Here is a 22,494-nt window from a genome sequence, read left to right as displayed (position 1 = left end):
GCCAGGGAAGTCTCAAAGTTTCTCTAAATTTAAATTAAGTTTTAAAAATTATCAAAGAATTACAAAGTCAAGGAAGATTAATTTGACATTATTATCAATAGAACACAGATTATGTGAAAATCTTGATAATAAAAATATGATTGCTTTTGCTATAATGGAGGCAAGAAAATTAATGTCATAGAATAAATATAGAATAATTTACTAATTATGTATTCATAAATCAAACATCCCTGGCTCAACCATGCAACACCAAGATATATATAATAATAAAATAATCCAGCATATAGTACATATAGTAAGCATTCATTAAATTTCTGTTGAATGAGCAAATAAATTTTCACATTTGAGTTTATCAATATCAGCAGTTTCTTATGTGTAGTATATGCGTTTGACACATGATCTTTTCAAGTTTAATAGATTTCCACATTCACTACCAGTCCTTTTCTTCCACAACTTGCCTAATAGAAACTTTTAATTTTTCAGAAAAGATAACTTTGTAGCTAGAGAATTATTGGGTTAAAATATTTTCCCCCTTAAAGTTCTATAGACATTGTTTCTCTGTCTTATGAAATTTGTTTTACTGAAGTCTTTTCTAACCTGATTTTAGTTCTTGGTGGGTAATTTATTTTTCTTGCTTGGATGCGTTCAGAATTCTTTCCTTACTTTTGACATTTAAAAATTTCAGATGAGTTTCAAGATAGATACTCCTTTTATTCATTTGTCCTAGAAACAAGTTAAGCCTTTTAGTTTCTAGACCAAGAATCTTTTCCTTTTCGTTTTTGTTGTTGTCATTGTTTTTCCCTAATGTTCTGGGACAGATTTCTTCTGGCAAAAAAAAAAAAAAAAAGTTTGCTTATTGCCTATATTTGCTTTGCTCTGTTTTCTTCTAAAGAAATATTTATTAATGTATAATAATTTATTTATGGTGAAAGATGCAATGCAAATTATTTGAGGAGAGAAATAATCATTTTATATCTTCACTGGATTCCACACCCAAGACATATTCTAGTAGTAGTATATTTATAGGTTAAAAATAATATTATAGTAACACTCAGAAGGAAATAAAATGAACTGTATACCAGAAAGCTCGAGGGAGGATTTACTTACCTGTTCAGACTTACATTAACCATCAGCCTTGACAAATTGTCCTAGTCTCTGGTCCAGATTACCCAATAGGGCACCATGTGACTCTTTCCTGTCCATCATCACACACCTGTCTGTCTCTATTTCCCATGTATCCTGAACAGACCCTCCCCCCTGACTAGAGTGGAGAGTCTATGGCCCCACAGCAACACATACTCTTTTCTATATTAAATGCACTTTCCCTTAAATCTTTTGATGTGATAAAGTTTACCTTAAGTACCTGTTGCTGTTTGAAAACTTTTCTCATTATTGAAGTTACAAAGATCATTCCCTCTTTAGTCTTCTGTACAACAGACTGTTTCATTATCAGGCCCTGATAAGCATGTATGGCCATAAAAGTAGTGAGCCCAGGGAACAATTGGGTTACAAGTGTTTATATTAATTTAAATGTTTTACTTACTCGCAAAAAGTAAACATATTCTACTTTTCTTCTTCAGCATTAGATGTGATGCCGTAGTTTCCAGTGCATTCATTCTGGAGAAAGAAAAAGACTTAACTGAAGAATGCTGACATGGCCTACCAAGTCCATTATCCAGGAATGTCTTATCTTTGCTTTAATTTTACAATATTTTGTGAAACCAGAGCCTTATAAATACTGCATTAAGTGAAACGTTATAATTTTTCAAGTTTTTCAGAGCACCTACCAAGAAGAGATGTCCAGAAAGATGCTAATACAGTGGTTTGACACAATACTGCTTATATAGTATAATAAGCTAAAAATGTCTCTGATCCACTGATCAGTTTGATTTTCTCTCTTAGGGACATTTTTAGTGATGAAGGTGGATTGATGATTTTTACTCTATCATGGGTGCTTTAATTATCATCACACATAAAGAGTTTTAGGTAACTCATAGGCTTGAAGACCATAGCAGTATATCCAACTATCCAACTTTATTTCATTATCATAATTTTGTCAAGTACAAAAAAAATTCACATTATGCCTTGTAGTTGTTGATAGAGGATGATCAAAAATGAAAGAAAATTTACTAAATTAATTGCTCACGTCATTAAGATAAACAATGAGTTAATTCACATAACCAGTTGTTTACCATTTGTTTTGAAGAATTTTTTTCTTCATTTAAGAAAATTGACAATGTAACTCTGAATTTGAAAGCTATGACCAGTACCTTTTCCAACAAAGTAAGCATATATTTGTGTGTTGTGAAGTAAGCCAAGTTTTTAAATTCCTGCTCCATTTCTTAACAAATTTGCTTAGAAGAGATATATATACATTCATTCAATTTCTTTTATGACATTTATTATCTTGTCATCTCATGGATACCCTGAGAAAATCAAGAGGCAGACCTTTGGAGAAGAGATATCTCAGGGAATGATGAAGTAACTTGCAGTGCCTCTAACACTGGCTAGGTGAGAGGCTGGACACACTAGCATTTTCTCCACTGTGATTTTCATATATTTAGCCCCATATAACCATTTATACACAATTTTTTTTCTACTTTATACCAGGCACATTGATAAATTCAAAGGCTGTTGAAAATACGTTTCAATGGTAATGAGAGCTACAATTTTAACATTTTTTATTTGTGAGGCATTGTACCTAACATTTCACCTGCTTTATTTCATTTATACTCTCCCCCTACATACACCAAGACATAAAAACAAACAAATAATAATAATAATAAACACCTTAAAATCTAACATTGGACATCAGAAATTTTTCTATTTACCACAAAGTGGTTAAGTAACATTCCCAACTCTTCTCTGCTAATAAGTGCATAGCTGGGATTTTAAGCCACAAATCTAATTGCAGAGATTCCCTCTGACACATTACTCATTTGGCCATCAAGGGATTGAATAATAGGTTTATCTTCATAGAAAATATCTTTAAAAATACTGCAATTGATGAACAAGAATGCTGCAAAAGCCCTATTTTCTTCTTCTAACTCTTACAAAGAAGTTGTTCAAAACCTCGGGAGTTTCCCTGGTGAAATCTGAAATTGGCCCTTGTACACAGAGGGTAAGGAGAGACTGAAGACAGAAGCAGATGACTCCAGACTGACAGGTGGCAGGTTTAATAAGCAAGAGGATTTATATACACGGCTTGTCTTGCGTGGCTACAAAACAAGCAGATCTCGACACCTGCCTGCCAGAATCTTTAAAATCCATGTAGAGGCCTTGACTGGGTTCAGTCACGTAAACTGTCCAGATGGTCTCAACATCACATTGCTCTCTCAAGGGTGGGACTGATGGGCAGAGCAGGGGAGGGAGGTGAGGAGCCTCCCACTGCCTGAGCCCAGCTCTCAGGTCAACCGGCGGTCAAGTCCTCTCAATGATCTCCTCCAACAAAAGGCATAGACCAAATTGTAACTACTAACGTATTGTAAAATACATTATTTATATCTTAAATAGAGCCCATTATTTCCACATCAATTGATAGAAGAAATGTTTACATTTGGCTTCATCTTTTTAACCTTACATATAATTGATCCTTTATGCCCATCTCTTCTAATTATATGAGTGTCATTTTCTAAGGTAATCCTTAAAGAGAATTTGGAGGATGTTTCTGGCGACACTTATTACTTTTTTATACATATATTTTTTATGCGTTCCTTGCCCAGAGTGTTATGCAGTTTTAAGGTGAAAACACTCTGGCTGTTTTTCTTAAATATTTCTATAACTGATTTTTGATCATGTCATTCAATTATCAAAAAAGAAAAAACAATGTTTGGGCCCAAACATATTTTAAGGAGTGATCTCAGAGCTGCCTGTGCTTTCACAGACTGATGGCAGCAGCTTACTTCTAATTGGCCAGTTGTGGTGCTGTTCGCATTGTAGACAATGTCATACCTTTAATAACCACAAATGATTTGGGGTTATTACAAATATCCCTCATTACCTTGAACACTTTCATCAGGTTGTAGGCAAATAGTTCAAATTACTGTCTTTTATTAATTAATCCATATTCTCAATTAAAAATACAATCTTTAAAAGCTAACACTTGAAAGGTATACAGGCAGATTGTCATTTTAGTGGATGGTTGTTAATTATTAGCATCTGCCATCAATTCCCTGTTCCTCAGTGAAGCCTAATTTCCTTTGGGGACAATCCAGGCACCTTCCCTCCCACTAAGAGGCCTGACGATTATGATCACTGCCTCATCTTTTCCTTTCCTCTCTGTCCCTCAGAGCAAGCCCATGAACTGAGCTTGTAATCAGACTGCAAAAAGACAAACATCTCAAAGATTTAAACTGAAAGCCTTAGACAGATTCTGAGGATCTCTACAAACTGCCCTCATGATTTCTCTATAAATATACTTCCAGCTAAGCTTCCTACATAATCTTCCAGCCTAACAAGTTCAAAGTCTTTATTTTCTTTTGTAAATATCTCATTCATTTCTATTTCCACATTTTGTCTGTACCTCTTACTACTGCTGGATTTTTACTTAAAAAATGTCTTCTTTCCCCATCAATATGTATCCTTACACAATTAATTCTCCTTCTAACCTCCAAAATTTCTCCTTGATTTCTCCATCCCATGCTAATCTCTTATGTCTTTGATCTTCTATAGAATTTATATTTGCAGTTTTGGGTACTAGATTATTATTATTATTATTATATAGATTAGTGCCTTTGGGCACTATATTATACACTGTTTTGTAATGAGTGTATTTTCTGAGTCCACATTTCTCAATGAATTTATAGACTCCATAAAGACAAAGGCTTCTTTCAGCAACCATATTATGTTACATATAAAATAACTGTTCAAATATATTTGTCAAATTGAATATTACCATATGTTTTTGGTCATTTCTGAAAATCTGTAGAGAGGTATTTTAATTCCTTAGCTTTTATAGTTTAATGACTTTTGTGAGTTTAATATGCCAAGTTTTTCTGACCCAGAACAAAGACTGAGGTGCCAAAAAGTGTTTGAACTCCATACATAAATGCATTTAAATCAAAGTCTATGTGTCTTAATTTCTTAACCTGAAAATGTACAAATATCTAACTCAACTCATGAACATTGTTCATCTTATGAGAAAGAAGGCAGTATTATTCGACTCAAAAGGAAAGTCAAGATTATTCTGTTAAGTCTTTTGCTTCCATTAACTAGACTTTGGATGTGTGGTCATATAAGTCATGACAATTACAATTTAAGTGGTCTAACAAATATTTATTGAACATTTGCTCTGTGCAAGCCTCTACGAAAAGTGCCAGAATAAGATGCAATTACTGCATGGAGAAGCTGACAGTATGTGAGAAAAACTATCTCATAAAGATATAATTAAACATAAGAAGTACAATAAGAGATGTATGCATAGAGTACTGTGATGACATGGACCAGAGTATACTGTGTAAATGTTATATTTAAATGAACCTACCTTTTCACCTATATTTACAGCCATCTACTAACGTGCATTTTGACCATTATGCTTTGAAGAGAAGATACTAATGGTGTTAGGAAGTCAGTAGAATAGTAGAAAGTACACAGAATTTAGATTCATAATATCTGGATTTGAGTACCAACTTCATCACCTATTGTATGACCTTAAGAAAGCTGTAAAGTAATTTATGTCACTTATTTGTTATATTGTTTTTAAAAAAGTAGTAACATCTACTCAAGTTATCATACTAAGATATTGATAATAATTTATAGATAAAATTACCTACAGTCTGTTTCTTGCTACTTAGTTCTGGTTGGGATGAAGTGAAGGAAATATTATGTTTATGCCCTGGGTTTTTTCCTTTAAATAATCTTATTAAATTCATTCTCCCCCTTCATGTCCCTGCCCAAGTCTTGAAAATGGGAGTCATAATGATATTAATGTGCTGGATTCAAAGAGTATGTTGTGTCTTCAAGGGCACAATGAAGAGCAGACCATTCTGTATTAGTTTTCATGAGCTGTCTAGAGAAATATTTGGTTTTTAGTAATGTCAAATCTAACGTCCTGAAGTGAGACTGCAAAGATAAATAGCTCCCACTCTTACTCCCCTAAGAGTAGCCTTACTCTGATGGAGATGGGTAGGAAGAATGTGGCAGGGACAGCTTATGGGGGAGGCTAATGTTCCTAACCATAAGGGATGCTAAGTTATCTCTAGGGAATTTAAATGATGTTACTGGCACTGTTATGAGCCAGCAACTGAAAATGGGGGGTCCATATGCAGCCAAGAATAGGTCCAACAGGATTATCAACATTGAGTCCATTGTTAATCTTATTTATCCCAGATAGAAGGGCTCAGATCTTGAGATTCTTCCACTTCAGAATAACGGGTGGGAGATTACAAATGGGAACACTGGATACCTTAGCATCTTTTCTGTTTGTCTACTACTTTTTCAATCCCTTGAGCTAAGTGTATATTTCTTTGTTAAAAATTGTAAATACCCTGGGAAACAATGAAATGTGAAAGACTGAAATTGGGTGACTCTAAATTCCTGAGGTTAGTGAGGAACCCATTCTGCATGTGAGATTATATATATATATATATATATATATATAAATTATCACTGTTACTCATTTTGATGGTAGAAATTATTTTAAAAGTATTGATTTATTAAAGATTAGTAAATGTTGACTTCCAGTTTCTGATCTGGCATTTAAGGAACTTAGAAGCTGCCACTATAGTCTAACAATAAGCGAAAAGCTAAAAAAACTGAAAAATGAACAACACTTCTTAGATCTGTCAGAGAAGTGAAGCCACAAGTCAAATCACTACCCCCAAAACTGGAGAGATAAATAAGCAAACACAGAGAACCACAACTTACTGTAGCAGAAACCCACAAGCAGAAACCTCCACAACAACCAGTTCCAGGGTAAGAAAGCCTGAACTGTAACTGACAAATTGCCAGAGGCTCAGTGTGCACAGTTCTGAGAATTTAAAGCTCCAGGGAGATCCCAGTCACAGGGGTGAGAAGTGACTTACACTGTTGTGAGTTTTATCTCCAGGAACTCTACCTGTTCTCACAGTGAAGATAGAGGGAAAATCTCCTCATGCTTCTGGGAGGAGGAGAGGAAATATAACCATTTTGAAATACACCAGAGCATTCTGTGTTTCTTTACAATGCCTGCCCTCAAGAGAAAATAACCTGCTGGAGTTTTATCAGAACCTACGTGACCTGAGGGAAGGGAAACACCCAGCTCTATCTAGCCTTCCACTTGGGAAAAGAGAAATACCCAACTCAAGCCCCCTCTAGCCATCCTTTCCCACCTAATGGGAGGAGGGACATGCTGAGAAGCACTAGTGAAGTTCACAGAACAGGGTCACAGGCTCATCAAAAGATTACACACCTAATCATAGAACACTCCCTTTCCGCACACCTTACCACTACATCACAAAAGTTCTATTTACCACAGTTCCCTTTACACAATATAGCAAGTTCACCTTTCAGCAAAAAATTACAAGGCATACTAAAAGGCAAAAAACCCCACAATTTTAAGAGACAGAGAAAGCATCAGAGCCAGACCCAGATAAGGCAGGAATGATGGAATTATCAAACCACGAACTTTAAGACACCTATAATTAATATGCTAAGGGCTCTAATGGAAGAAGTAGACAACATGCAAGAATAGATGGATAATGTAAGCAGAGACATGGAAATTCCAAGAAAGAATAAAAAATGCTAGAAATCATAAACATTGCAATAGAAATGAGAATGTCTTTGATGGACTTATTAGTAGAATAGACATGACTGAAGAAAGACTCTCTGACCTTAAGAATATGTAAAACTTGCAAAACTGAAAAGCAAAAAGGAAAAAGATTTTAAAAAAAGAGCAGAATATCCAAGACTGTATGACAACTACAAAAGATGTAACATACACATAATGAGAATATCAGAAGGAGAAGAAAGGAACATAAGCAATATTTGAAGCAATAACAATGAAGAATTTCCCTCAAATTAATGTCAGATACTAAACCACTGGTCAAAGAAGCTCCAAGAACACCAAGAGGGATAAATACCAAAAAAAAAAAAAAAAAAAAAAAAACCAAACAAATCTAGCCATATCATATTCTATCTTCAGAAAAATCAAAAATAAAGAAAAAATCTTGAAGGAAGCCAGAGGAGGAAAAAACACACCCCCTATAAAGATAAGAATTCCATTTGATTTCTTCTCAGAAACATGAAAGTAAGGAGAATGGAATGAAACATTTAAATGCTTGAGAGAAGAAAAGCACCAATGTAGAATTCTGTACCCTATGAAATTATCTTTCAAAAGTGAAGGAGAAATAAAGACTTTCTTAAAGAAAAACTGAAGAAATGTGTTGCCAGTAAACTTGCTTTGCAAACAATGTTAAAAGTTCTTCAGGGAGAAGAAAAATGATATAGGTCAGAAACTTGGATCTACATAAAGAATGGAAGAACATCAGAGAAAAAATAAGTGAAAGTAAAATAAAAACTTATTTTCCTTATTCTTCATTAATGAAATACATAACAGTTCACTCAAAAAAATAACAGCAACAATGTAATTATGTACCCTTATGTGTGGTATATATACATATATGACATGACATGCAACTGAATGACAACAATGATAAAAGGGATAACGGAAAAATTAGGAGTATATTGTTGTTATAAGGTATTTGCACTACCAGTGACATGGTAGAATGTTATTTGAAGGTGGACTTGGGTTAATTGTAAATGTACATTACAAAACTCATATGAAAGACATAGACAATATGAACATGCCTATAACTACTAAACAAACTGAGGCAATAATTAATAACCTTCCAAAACAGAAAGCACTAGACCCAGATGTGTTCATTGGTGAATTCTAGCAAACATTTAAAAAAGAAATTGTACCAATTCTCTACAATCTCTTCTAGAAGATAGAAGCAGAGGGAATACTTGTTGGTTTATCCTATGAGGCCCACATTACTCTAACACCAAAACTAGAAAAAGATATCACAAGAAAAGAAAACTACAGATCAATATCTCTCATGACATAGACGCAAAAATCCTCAAACAAAATTAGTAAACTGAATCCAACAATGTATAAAAAGAATTATACAGGATGACCAAGTGAGATGTGTCCCAGATATAGAAGCTTGTTCAACATTTGAAAATCAATTGACGTACTCTATCACATCAACAGGCTAAAGAAAAATCACGATCATTTTAAAAGATGTGGAAAAAGTAGTTGACAAAATCCAACAGCCATTCATAATGCAAACTACGAGCAAATGAGGAATTGATACAACACCAAAGGCAAGATCCATGAAAGAAATAATTGATAAGCTGGACTTTATTGAAATTTGAAACATCTTCCCTGTGACAGACATTATGAAGAGACTGAGAAGCCAAATACTGGCATAAAATATTTGCAAAAGACACATCTGATGAAAGACTGTTATCCAAGATAAAGATTTCTCGAAACTCAATAATAAGAAAATGAACAACTTAATTTAAAAAGGGGACAAAATACCTAAGCAGACATCTCACCAAAGAAGATATGCAAATGGCAAAGAAGACATGCAGATGAAAAGATGTTTAATATCATATGTCATTAGGAAATTGCAAATTAAAACAACAGTGAGATACCACTACACACCTGTTAGAATGGCCAAAATCCAGAACAGATGCTGGTGAAGATATGCAGCAATAGGAACTCTCATTCATTGCTAGTGGGAGTACAAATGGTACAGCCACTTTGGAAGACAGTTTGGTGGTTTCTTAAAAAAGTAAATATGCTGTTACCATATGATCCAGCAATTACACTCCTTGATATTTACCCAAAGGAGCAGAAAACTTATGTCACACAAAAACTCACATATGGATGTTTTTAGCAGCTTTATTCATAATTGCCAAAACTTGGAAGCAACCCAGATGTCCCTCTCTAGGTGAATGGATAAGTAAACTGTGGTACATCCAGACAATAGAATATTATTCAGCGCTAAAAAGAAATGAGCTATCAAGCAATGAAAAGACATGAGGAAACTTAAATGCATATTACTAAGTGAAAGAAGCATACTACTGAGTGAAAGAAACTAAAAAGGCTACATACTGTGTGATCCTACTATATTACATCTCAAAAATGCTAAACTATGAGAGAGTAAAAACATCAGTAGTTTCTAGGGGTTTAAGAAAAAGTTGAAGAAATAGACAGACTATAGAGGACATTTAGGGGAGTGAAACTATTCTATATGATTCAACAAAAATGGATACATGTCATTATACATGTGCTAATACTTATAGAATGTACAACATCAAGAAGTGAACGCTAATGTAAACTGTGGACTGGGTAATGATGTGTCAACATAGGTTCATCAATTGTTAACACATGTACCACTCTGGTGGAGTATGTTGATAGTGGAGTAGGTTTTGGGGACATGGGATATATGGGAACTCATATATTTTCCACTTTATTTTGCTGTGAACCTAAAACTACTCTAAAAATTGAAGTATATTAAAAATTTCTCTTAATTTATCTCTGTTTCTTTTCCTCAGGACTGTAATTTGAGTTATTTTTTTTAAATATATATGCCATATAAAATTCTGCTGATGTATTAATAGCAAATAAACATTAGATGATTTCATGATCTGAATTAGTCTCTTCAATATATTTAACTTGTTTCTCAATTAACAGAACCCAATAATAAGTGGTTACATATATGGTTCCAAATAAATTTATTTTAGGTTTAAAAGTTACCTGGGGAAGTTAATATTTATTAGGATATGTACTTTTTTAAAAAAAGAATTGAATATTGTTTGGAAATAGGTTGTTTCAGAGGTATAGACTCAAAATGTTGAGAGGACATGCATGAGCCAGTTGTAATGAAAATGGAATGAAAAAGGTTCATTTCTTAGTTGTGACCTTCACTATTCATGTCAACTTGGGAGGGCCCTTAATTTTCTTAGATTCAATTTCCTCATCTATATAAGGTTCACCTGGCATCCTTAATATGATAATTACTGTGATAATTAAAAGTGCATCTTTACTGAGAGAGCAGGAGAGGGAGAGGGAGAGGGGAGCCAAGCCCAGTGACTGATAAATAGTATTCAGCAATGGTTATTCTATATTGAGCTCAATATGTGTCAGGCACTGGTAAATATTTTGTGAATTTTAATCACAACACCAGTATGATATTGGCGTTATTATCCCAATGCAGATTTGAAAAATTTAAACAATTTCTCCAAGGTCACATGGCTAGAAACCAGCATAGTACTCAAAATCATGTCAGTCTGATTAACCAGCATACAGGCCTTCCCAGGATTGATTGATGGATGGAAATTCGTTTATATTGACAAGCAGAAAAATAATATTACCTAGATCTCTCCATTAGAGTCTAAATGACTTGGCAGAAACTGAGTGAAAATCAAGATGAAATGGCCTGTGGGATGTGCTGTGAATCTGAGGTGAATAACAAGAGAAATATCCAGAAATGAATTTATCTAGGCAAGAGGAAAAGAATAGAAATAAAAACCATGAGGTTCTGCCCATAGCTTCCTCTTTTTTAAATTTTTCTGGACTTTTTTTTTTTTTTTTGCCAATATGCATTAAATAATGAGAAAGAGCTGAAAAGCATTAAACATTTTTAAGCATAAATTACTGAGGAAAGTGGTTGCCTAGCAGCAAAAATATACTGTTTTGACATTATAGTGAGGATTGATGAAACATTAAAATAGTTCATTTTAGAAGCTTAGGGCTGCTTTGGAAATGTAAGGCCATCTGGGGTTTTTTTTAGTTTTTTTTAAAGAGGCTTTGTATTAGTTTTTTATGCTATGTAACAAATTACTAAAAACTTAGGAACTTAAAACAACACTCATTTTATTATCTCACAGTGTCTGTAGGTCAGAAGTCTGGGCACAGCTTAGCAGGGTTCCCTGTCAGGGTCTCTCAAAGTGTCAGCTGGAGTATGTTCTTATTAGGAGTCTGGACTAGGAACAGACCAGTTTCCAAGCTCTCTCAGTTTGGGCCAGAATTCATTTCCTTGAGACTATGAAATTCCTGGCTGCTTACTTCTTCAAAACCATAAAAAGAGAAGATATCTCTCACTTGGCATCTCTGCCTTCAGGAAAAGCCTAGGTCCTCTTCTTAAGACTCACCTGATTAGGTGAGCCCCATTTAGAATAATCTCTTTGATTACCTCAAAATCAACTTTTATATCTAAAAAAAAATCCCTTTACCTTGGCATTATAACTTGTCACAATTACAGGAGTGATAGCCAGTCACCCTTGTCATACTCTGTTGGTTAGAAGCAGATCACAGTTTCTGCCAAAACTCAAGGGTGGATACTAGGTTTCAAAAATCATGGAGACCACCCTAGGGTATGTCCACCACAGGCATGAACTGATAGCTCCATTCTTATCTTCCTTACCACAACTGAGACAATGAGATTAAAGAGCAACGTTAAAATTATTTCACATGGTCAGCATTCTTTTACTAGACAAATTATCATAGCACTTTAAAAAAAATGATTATTCATGAGTTGCACAGAAATAATTTCTTAATCCTTAAAGTACATCTCTCAGTGCATTACCTCCATAAATAGGAAATAAGCAATGATTCTTAAAAAACAGATATAAGGAAGCTTCAAAAACTCAACAGATAGGGTAAAGCTCTTTTACTAATTTTAATACAAGTTTTACTTTTAATCTATTAGAAAAGTTTTATTTTACCAGATTTTCCAGTATCTTTTATGGGGTAGGATATGAACAGAATTAACGTATAAGAAGAAACTAGTGACGTATTATTTATACCATAAAAAACTATCAACTTTGATGGTTATCTAAATTATTTTTATTAAACGAAAGTATGTCAATCTTACCAAAATTATTTTATAACACACCACATTAATGCTTTTCATCTCTCCTTAATTTTTGTACACAAACTATTCTAATAACTTTGACATTTTGTATTTCTTTCTTGAGCAGAATTAATACATAATTCTGTGTAGATTCTTTCCTATAGGTGAATCTTAGATAGTTTGGTAAGTTATGTTCATCTGAATATACCAGATACCAGTGTCAAAAAATAATTCTCCCTCTAATTTTAAATGGAGTCAAAAACACAAGAAAAAAAACCACAGAATCTGGTTGAATCAGTCTAATTGCATGACTTAAATTTGTTTTTAATTCACCATACAGCATCTGCTTTTCACCATGTTTCTGGTTGCTAGATATTTTGGCTTTAATTTTTAAAAAATTAATAATGAAACATATAATTAGACTTTGAACTTTTCATGAATCACTTGAATCGATTTTTTTTAAATCATCTAACTTGGATGACTTATATTCATTGAAATCCTGACATATGTTGATTATAGAAAAGTACTACTATAAGCAAGTCCAACCTGAGTCCTATAGCTTTTTGAAATTGCCTTTCTTTTGATAAATAAAATGAGTTGATTTCTCATTCCATATGGGAAGTCAATATCATCATCAACATTTTGAGGATGGCAAAGAATAGTTCTTACTTTTTCTTAGTTTTCACTTGTCACCTCTTGTTCTGATTTCCTACTTCACCCCTCAATTCTCATTTCACTGGCTCTCTCTCCTTTAAAAATTTTTATTTGTAATTTTATCAGTTATTTATGCATATAGTTTAATTAGACAAATACTTTTACAAGACATTTATATAAAAAAATAGTAACCTCTGTACACTCAAACCCAATTATTGCTCCCCTGTGACAACTTCAAGTGTTCTGGCTTATACTTTTGATATTTACTTATATATCAGTTGAAGGCAACAGTCCTATGTAGAAAGCACTGTATTCCCACAGACAGACATCCTAGAGGGCAGACCATAAGCATACAATTACATAGTAATAGGTAAGGAAAGTGTAATTCTTTTACTTAAACATCAACTTACTGTTGACTACCGGAAATTGATTCCTTTGTATCTGTTTTCACTACCTATTGACCAGAGCTCTATTATAGAATTCTTGCATTGCATTCTAATCATTTTTATCAGCTGTCTTCTCATTTAGACCATGAAGTCCTTAAATATTCTTAATATTCATATTTAAAGCTGTACATATTTTCTAAGCAAACATCTGCCACATAGTAAGTTCCTAACAAATCTCTAACTAAATCAAATTTTAATAATTTTAGATGTTATCTGTTTTATGTTGTATACTCACTTGCTTTTGTACTAGACTCTTTGAGCATCTATAATTCTTTTAGGTTTCAGAGGCATGAAGCCCCACACAGAGAGTCACCACACTAACCTTTACTGTCTTATTGCTGGAACCCTGGGATTCTAAAAGTACTTCAGGTTTGTATACTGCAAAGGGAAATATACAAAATAAAATTATTGTCTTCTTTTCTCATAAAATCCCTTAGTAGCAGAATAAAACTGAGAGAAAGACAAGCCATCCAAGAGGAGAAGGTTTATTGAGGAAAACTAGGTAGAGCTATTGCCATTTGCTTCTCTACAAGTATTTTAATGCCAATTTTAATGGATCATGGAATGTCCAGCAACCAACAATTTATTTTACCGCTGGTAATTTTAGGATAGACATCCGAACAGAACTCTAGTCTAGCTTTAATCTTTTCCACAAAATAGACATTCTAAAATATGAATAATTACCATAGTAAGAAAGAATATCTACTATGTGAAAAACATTTAAATAGATTATCTCTAATCCTTTTAAAAACTGACACAGAGAATATGTTAGTTATGACTGGCTGCAAGTAATAGAAAGCAACTTGATCTAGGTTAAGAAAACTAGAGGAGTTATTGTAAGGATACAGAAGTGGCTAGTGTAGGCCAAGGACAGGCATATAACTAGAACTAAGAAAAACTGAAACCAGACACTGGTTATTTGTCAGAAATTCTGTGTTTCTTCTTTTATTTTCCCTGCACACTTCCTGGCTTCTATTTATAACTCCAGCCCACACTAAGGAACTAGGGGTGTTGCCACAGGTCAGTTTAGGAATTCTCCAGTGTAAGTTGGCAATGCACGTATTAGAATAATATATATTAAACTGACCATGAAATTATATTGGCCTTGACATCCAAACAAAAGTCAGAAAAAATGATTTATGTTATAGAAATAGCAATACAGGAGATTCTCAGTGTTGCAATTTAGAGCACTGTTTAATAATTAGTACAGCTTCATTTCAGAGAGAAACATTTCTTATTGTTATTATTATACCCAACATGACTGTAGATATTCAGTCAAATTCAATCATGGTTTTAATTTTTTTTCCAGTAGCTAAAATAGTAGATTATAGCCATTGTAAAATTAGTCTAAATCTTGCATTTGGTTTGTCCCCTGAAGGCCTAAATTTTTTAAAAGTCTATCTTCAATGCCATTTCTTGAGGTTTGTGATATTTTTGCTCTTCCTAATTTACAGAACAATCATATTTATTGCTACTCTTATAATTCCACTTATGTTGGAGCACAGAGAATCCTCTGGGCACTATTCTTTGTAATTTGAAAAGTATATTGCATTATGCTAGGGACTATTTTAAACTGCATTAATTATGAAGTCAAGCAATATACATTTCATGAAATCAAATAAATTTTTATAGAATATCATTCTGGGGACAATGTTTTTCAGAAAATATGCAGATGAATTTAACAATATATTTTTCAAAAATTTTAGAAGATTGTAGAGTTGACATTAACAGAACAAATAAACGTAATGTTGAAGGCATATTTAGTATCCTAAATCTTTGCAACTCATAAAGGTGTTTGTAATTCATTAAATAATAAATGGTAAAGTGATTATAATATAAATGAATTTAGAATCAATAAAATGTTTGACTACTTTCATCTTGGCATGTATCAATATGTATTAATATTTTGATTGGACAAATTATTAGTGATATTGCTCATTTTTAAATTGAGCAATAATTTATTAAATATCTGCTATGTGTCTCATATAATGAAAAGTTAAACAAGTGTGAGATATAGATTTTCTTCACAATGTATCTCATGAAGTCAGACAAATAACTGGCTTTAAAATACACATGCAACAAAAACTTTAGGAGAGATATTGAATAAGATACCTTAGAGACAGGAGGGATTGATTCTTTCTCTTTGGAGCACATCAAAGAAGAAAAGTGAAATTACCATTTATTTTGCATAACTGTTTTTGTATTTAGGTATCCATTTTACATGTGAGGAAACTGGGTTTCATATTGCAGAAAAAATCTTCTAAGATTCAATCACATAGGTATAGAGTGTGAAATGTCATATGATTTTTGCTTCACTATTCCTGTCATTTGTTGCTCTAAAGAACTCTTCAATGAGGAAATACCATTAAACAAAGCATTAAGGAATAAGGAGTTTGTATTAGGAACAAAGTTAAGGGGAGAAAGAACAGTTATGGAAGAATGAAGAGCATCTGGGAATAAAAGAAATGTTTGAGCTAAAATGTAGAATGTGAAATTTGCAGGAGAATGAGGAGGGTGAAAACATACTTAAATTATGATTAGTCTCTAAACCATTCCAGTTATGAGTAACATGCTGAATTCTGGGCAAGACAAGGGAAAATAATACTGAACAGATATATGTGTTAGTAAAATAATTTCAAGATCATTAAGGAGAAATAAATGAGATGCAGAGATCAGATAATCTGTTCTTGTTTTGAGTCCAGATTAGAAGCGAAGCAAGCCAGAATAGGGAAGGCAGGGGATGGATGAAATAAAGAAATAATAAAGATTGAATCATCCCAGTGGGTAAGTGCAGGGAGGAGATACATAAAAGGTGAAAAGGAAGGTATGAAGTTGGTAACTAGCTTTGTTTATTTATAAAATATTAAATTGATAGATTATTTTATACTAGCATATCTGTGTTTGGCATTAAGGGTGCTGGAACATTAAGATTTTAAATGTTAGAAAATGTCTATTATAGCCTTATGGGGTAAACAGTGCATTAGCTGCTTCAGATTATTTTTGTGAAGACTATCACAAAGACATTATTAATTTAAAAAGTGAAAATACTCTCTTTCATTCATTTACCTTACCTACAAAAATTGGGGGGGGGGCATTTTTTTCATATTAAGCTGTATGCTAGCCAATGTATGTACAATAGTAAGCACAGTAGACGTAGTGCTTGTCTTAGAGCTTAGCGGGTGAAACAGATTCCACCCAAACAATTAAATAAGCAAAGAAAGAATTGTTAAGAAAAAGTAAATGGCTCCGTAGATATTTTGTTAGGGGCAGTTAAGCTCCCAAATAAGCATAAACCTTCAGGATTAGACTCATGATGAGAAACCTGAAGATGATAAGGATTTACCTGGGTGAAATAAGAAGTAAAGAGCACTCCAGGCAAAATACATTTCTTCTCTTACTTCCAATAGTTGCATAACACTATTGCAATGGTGAACTGAGAATCCTATTGGTGACTAGCATCCTCTATGCTTAGATAATTTGGCATATCCCTGCAAATGTCTTGGTCATTTCGACTTGACTTTACTATTAATAAACAGTAAAGAAGAAAAAAAACAACTAAATAATTTATAATTACTTTTTAAAGCCCTGTTTAAAATACACACATGTACATGCAAAAACACACACACAGAAACACACACACACAGAAACAATTCCAGAACAATGTGGCTATAAATATGAATAGTAATTTTTACTTAGTACACTTTGCATTTTTTATTTTAAATTATGATAGATGTTAATAAGATGTTAAATATGTATTTTCCTATATGTAATTGTAAGTATGATTAATCAGATATAACTCTATTATTTACACTGAGTTCTTTTGGAAACTGGGACAATCTTATGAATTTGAAAATAGCAGGTATTTTTTTCCCATTTCTTAGGTAAAGTTTTAATTCACTAAAACTAACTGGGCTAAAATCCTTTTTTTTTTTTTAATGTAAAGCGTGAATCATCTAGTAAATTTCAAAATTGGCTTGAAAAACTTTTCTAGATAGAATAAAAGTGATAGAAGAGAAAATACATAATATTCCTTCTTTCTTTAAAACAGACCTACTCAGGTGGAATCATCAAATTTTACACCTGAAAGAGAGCAGAGATCATTTGATCAAATCTCCACATTTACAGATGTGACCATTCTATTTTTAAAGTTGTTTTTTTCTTCCCCCATTCTTTCATAGGCTTTAGTCTCTATCAGTGGACTAGTGAATGGTGTCGAAGAAATTTATATTTACCTTTTATTTTAAAGAAACATTTTATATTTACCTTTTATTTTATTATTGCTATGACATTCAAAATAGTCTAAAAAATCTAATAGGACAAGGAAGAACATTCCAGTACACTTGCAAATACCCTCTCATTTTACACTTTCAATTATCCTTTTAGCCAAGTGAGTGGGAGAGAGGAAAGTGGAATCAGAAAGTCATCCAAAAGTTCTCACTTTTTTCTTATTAGAAGATGAAAATCAACAATTGAAGCCAAAAATTGATTCAGATGGGTGGATTAGACAAGATGAGTCTCTCTACTGAGGAAGCGTGGCAAGAATCACCTTAGTCGTATGTTTAGTTCATAAAATTCCCTATTTCATGGGTCTATACTCACTCCAAATCCCCTTTCATAACGGTTCTGCAATAAACTCTGAACTTCTAACCATGGGCTTTGAGTGCCTTCACCAATTTTTTTTCTCAACTTACCTAATTATTCTCCTTTCTCACTTGTAACTGATTGCTCACAGCCCAGAAAAACTGGCTTGAGGGTGCAGAAAGAAACACACATGGAGATAATAATTTCCTTAACTTAATAAAACTCATGGCATTTTACAAAAAATAGTCTGTGTGTAGTTAATATTACCTGAAGCCTTAATGACATTCATCCGCCCTTAGATATGTATATAAGGAACAATATTGCAGGCATCCTATTTGTGTGTATGTGTGCCTCTTTTGCCTACCCAGCATTTATTCCCAATATTCCTTCCCCCAAATCTCCAGCTTTATTCAGATATCTACTCTTCTTGTGTTGGCCGTGAACCTTGGAGAAAGCCTACTTCATCTACAACCAAAGTATGTCTTATCAGTCTAAAGGCAATCTCATTCTCCTTGCTAGCTCTTGATTCACAAAAGAACATGGTACCCAATTTCCACCAATGAGATCTGAGGAAAAATTTGCTGCGGCAGAGGGCATGTTAAGAAAAATTTTCTTCACTACTAAGAGAGATGTACAACCAGTGATAGAGTCTTCTTTTTCTGGGCATTATCATAGAATGAACTGCTGTAGCCATTTGCTACCAGTCTAAAGAAGGAAGATAGCAGATGTGAGAGAGGAAAGAAATGATTTTACATCATCATTGAATTTCTTCTTTAAACAACCTATCTCTGAATTTCTGTTATGTGAGATAGACACATTTCCCTGTTGTTTAAGCAAGTTTCAGCAAAGTTTTCATTTCTTTAAGAAGACATTGTTCCAAGTAATACAGACTGGAAAATTATTATTTAGCTGAAAGTTAAAGAATTTTACTTAATATATATACATTTTCCATATGAATTGAACTCAAGCAAATTATTTCTTTATATGAAGAAATAAATTTGTATTAATAACATGTATTGTTGTACACGGTGATTTCAAGAAATATATAGCATAGGACTGTGTCCATTTCACTGTATTGATTTATCTGACTATGCACCTGGTGAGTGGCAAAAAATTTTAACTCAAAAAATAGGTTCTTCAAACCTGACTGTATTATTTGGAGAAGAGACAGCTGTTTGTAAAGTTCTTTTTCAACAATATTTTGGTGAGATATGAAGTAAAAACATATGGATTAAATTTACCATAAATTAGTGTTTAAACTAATAAAAGTGATTAGAAAATATTGTTTTAATCAAAAAAGAGATATCCAAAAATGTCACTGAAGATATCCCCAACTGTTTTCTAATCTCAGTCAATTCACTATTAAATTTAAGAAATTTAAGATGGAGCTATAAATAGCTAAAATCAAGGTCACAAAAGTGTATGAAAAATCTTGGCAGGTCACATCAAAATATAGAGTGAGCCTGGGTAAAGAGCCATACTTCTCCTCATACTCAGAATTAAAAGTAAGCAAATTTATGATCACCCTCTGACTCATAAATTTGGAATGTAGCTGTTTTGAGATGTTTGTACAAAAAGAAAGACTAGAGGATTAACCAAGATGGCGGAGTAGAAGGACGTGCTCTCACTCCCTCTTGCGAGAGCACCAGAATCGCAACTGGCTGCTGGACAATCATTGACAGGAAGACCCTGGACTTCACCAAGGAGGATACCCCACGTCCAAGGACAGAGGAGAAGCCACAGTGAGACGGTAGGAGGGGCGCAATCAGAGTAAAATCAAATCCCATAACTGCTGGGTGGGTGGCTCACAGACTGGCGAGCACTTATACCACAGAAGTCCACCCACTGGAGTGAAGGTTCTGAGCCCCACGTCAGGCTTCCCAACCTGGGGGTCCGGCTACGGGAAGAGGAATTCCTAGAGAATCAGACTTTGAAGCCTAGTGGGAATTGAGTGCAGGACTTTGACAGGACTGGGGGAAACAGAGACCCCACTCTTGGAGGGCACACACAAAGTAATGTGTGCATCGGGACCCAGGGGAAGGAGCAGTGACCCTGGGGGAGACTGAACCAGACCTACCTGCTGGTGTTGGGGGGTCTGCTGCAGAGGCGAGTGGTGGCTCTGTTTCACCGTGGGGATAAGGACACTGGCAGCAGAGGTTCTGGGAAGTTCTCCTTGGCGTGAGCCCTCCCAGAGTCTGCCATTAACCCCACCAAAGAGCACGGGTAGGCTCCAGTGTTGGGTTGCCTCAGGCAAAAAAACCAACAGGGAGGGAACCCAGCCCCACCCATCAACAGTCAAGTGGATTAAGGTTTTACTGAGCTCTGACCGCCACAGCAACAGGGAGGGAACCCAGCCCCACCCATCAACAGTCAAGTGGATTAAGGTTTTACTGAGCTCTGACCGCCACAGCAACAGTCAGCTCTACCCACCACCAGAGCCTCCCATCAAGCCTCTTAGATAGCCTCAACCACCAGAGGGCAGACAACAGAAGCAAGAAAAACTACAATCCTGCAGCCTGTGGACCAAAAACCTCAGTTACAGAAAGACAGAGAAGATGAAAAGGCAGAGGGCTATGTACCAGATGAAGGAACAAGAAAAAACCCCAGAAAAACAACTAAATGAAGTGGAGATAGGCAACCTTCCAGAAAAAGAATTCAGAATGATAGTGAAGATGATCCAGGACCTCGGAATAAGAATGGAGGCAAAGATTGAGAAGATGCAAGAAATGATTAACAAAGACCTAGAAGAATTAAAGAACAAACAAACAGAGATGACCAATACAATAACTGAAATGAAAACTACACTAGAAGGAATCAATAGCAGAATAACTGAGGCAGAAGAACGGATAAGTGACCTGGAAGACAGAATGGTGGAATTCACTGCTGCGGAACAGACTAAAGAAAAAAGAATGAAAAGAAATGAAGACAGCCTAAGAGACCTCTGGGACAACATTAAACGCAACAGCATTCGCATTATAGGGGTCCCAGAAGGAGAAGAGAGAGAGAAAGGACCAGAGAAAATATTTGAAGAGATTATAGTCGAAAACTTCCCTAACATGGGAAAGGAAATAGCCACCCAAGTCCAGGAAGCGCAGAGAGTCCCATACAGAATAAACCCAAGGAGAAACACGCCGAGACACATAGTAATCAAAGTGGCAAAAATTAAAGACAAAGAAAAATTATTGAAAGCAGCAAGGGAAAAACGACAAATAACATACAAGGGAACTCCCATAAGGTTAACAGCTGATTTCTCAGCAGAAACTCTGCAAGCCAGAAGGGAGTGGCATGATATACTTAAAGTGATGAAAGGGAAGAACCTACAACCAAGATTACTCTACCCGGCAAGGATCTCATTTAGATTTGATGGAGAAATCAAAAGCTTTACAGACAAGCAAAAGCTAAGAGAATTCAGCACCACCAAACCAGCTCTACAACAAATGCTAAAGGAACTTCTCTAAGTGGGAAACACAAGAGAAGAAAAGGACCTACAAAAACAAACCCAAAACAATTAAGAAAATGGTCATAGGAACATACATATCGATAATTACCTTAAACGTGAATGGTTTAAATGCCCCAACCAAAAGACATAGACTGGCTGAATGGATACAAAAACAAGACCCATATATATGCTGTCTACAAGAGACCCACTTTAGACCAAGGGACACATACAGACTGAAAGTGAGGGGATGGAAAAAGATATTCCATGCAAATGGAAATCAAAAGAAAGCTGGAGTAGCTATACTCATATCAGATAAAATAGACTTTAAAATAAAGAATGTTACAAGAGACAAGGAAGGACACTACATAATGATCAAGGGATCAATCCAAGAAGAAGATATAACAATTATAAATATATATGCACCCAACATAGGAGCACCTCAATACATAAGGCAACTGCTAACAGCTATAAAAGAGGAAATCGACAGTAACACAATAATAGTGGGGGACTTTAACACCTCACTTACACCAAT

The sequence above is a fragment of the Eschrichtius robustus genome, chromosome 13 (genome assembly GCF_028021215.1).
Source record: "Eschrichtius robustus isolate mEscRob2 chromosome 13, mEscRob2.pri, whole genome shotgun sequence".
Classification (NCBI taxonomy): domain Eukaryota; kingdom Metazoa; phylum Chordata; class Mammalia; order Artiodactyla; family Eschrichtiidae; genus Eschrichtius; species Eschrichtius robustus.
The sequence above is the reverse complement of the archived record's forward strand: the minus strand, read 5'-3'. Positions refer to the sequence as shown.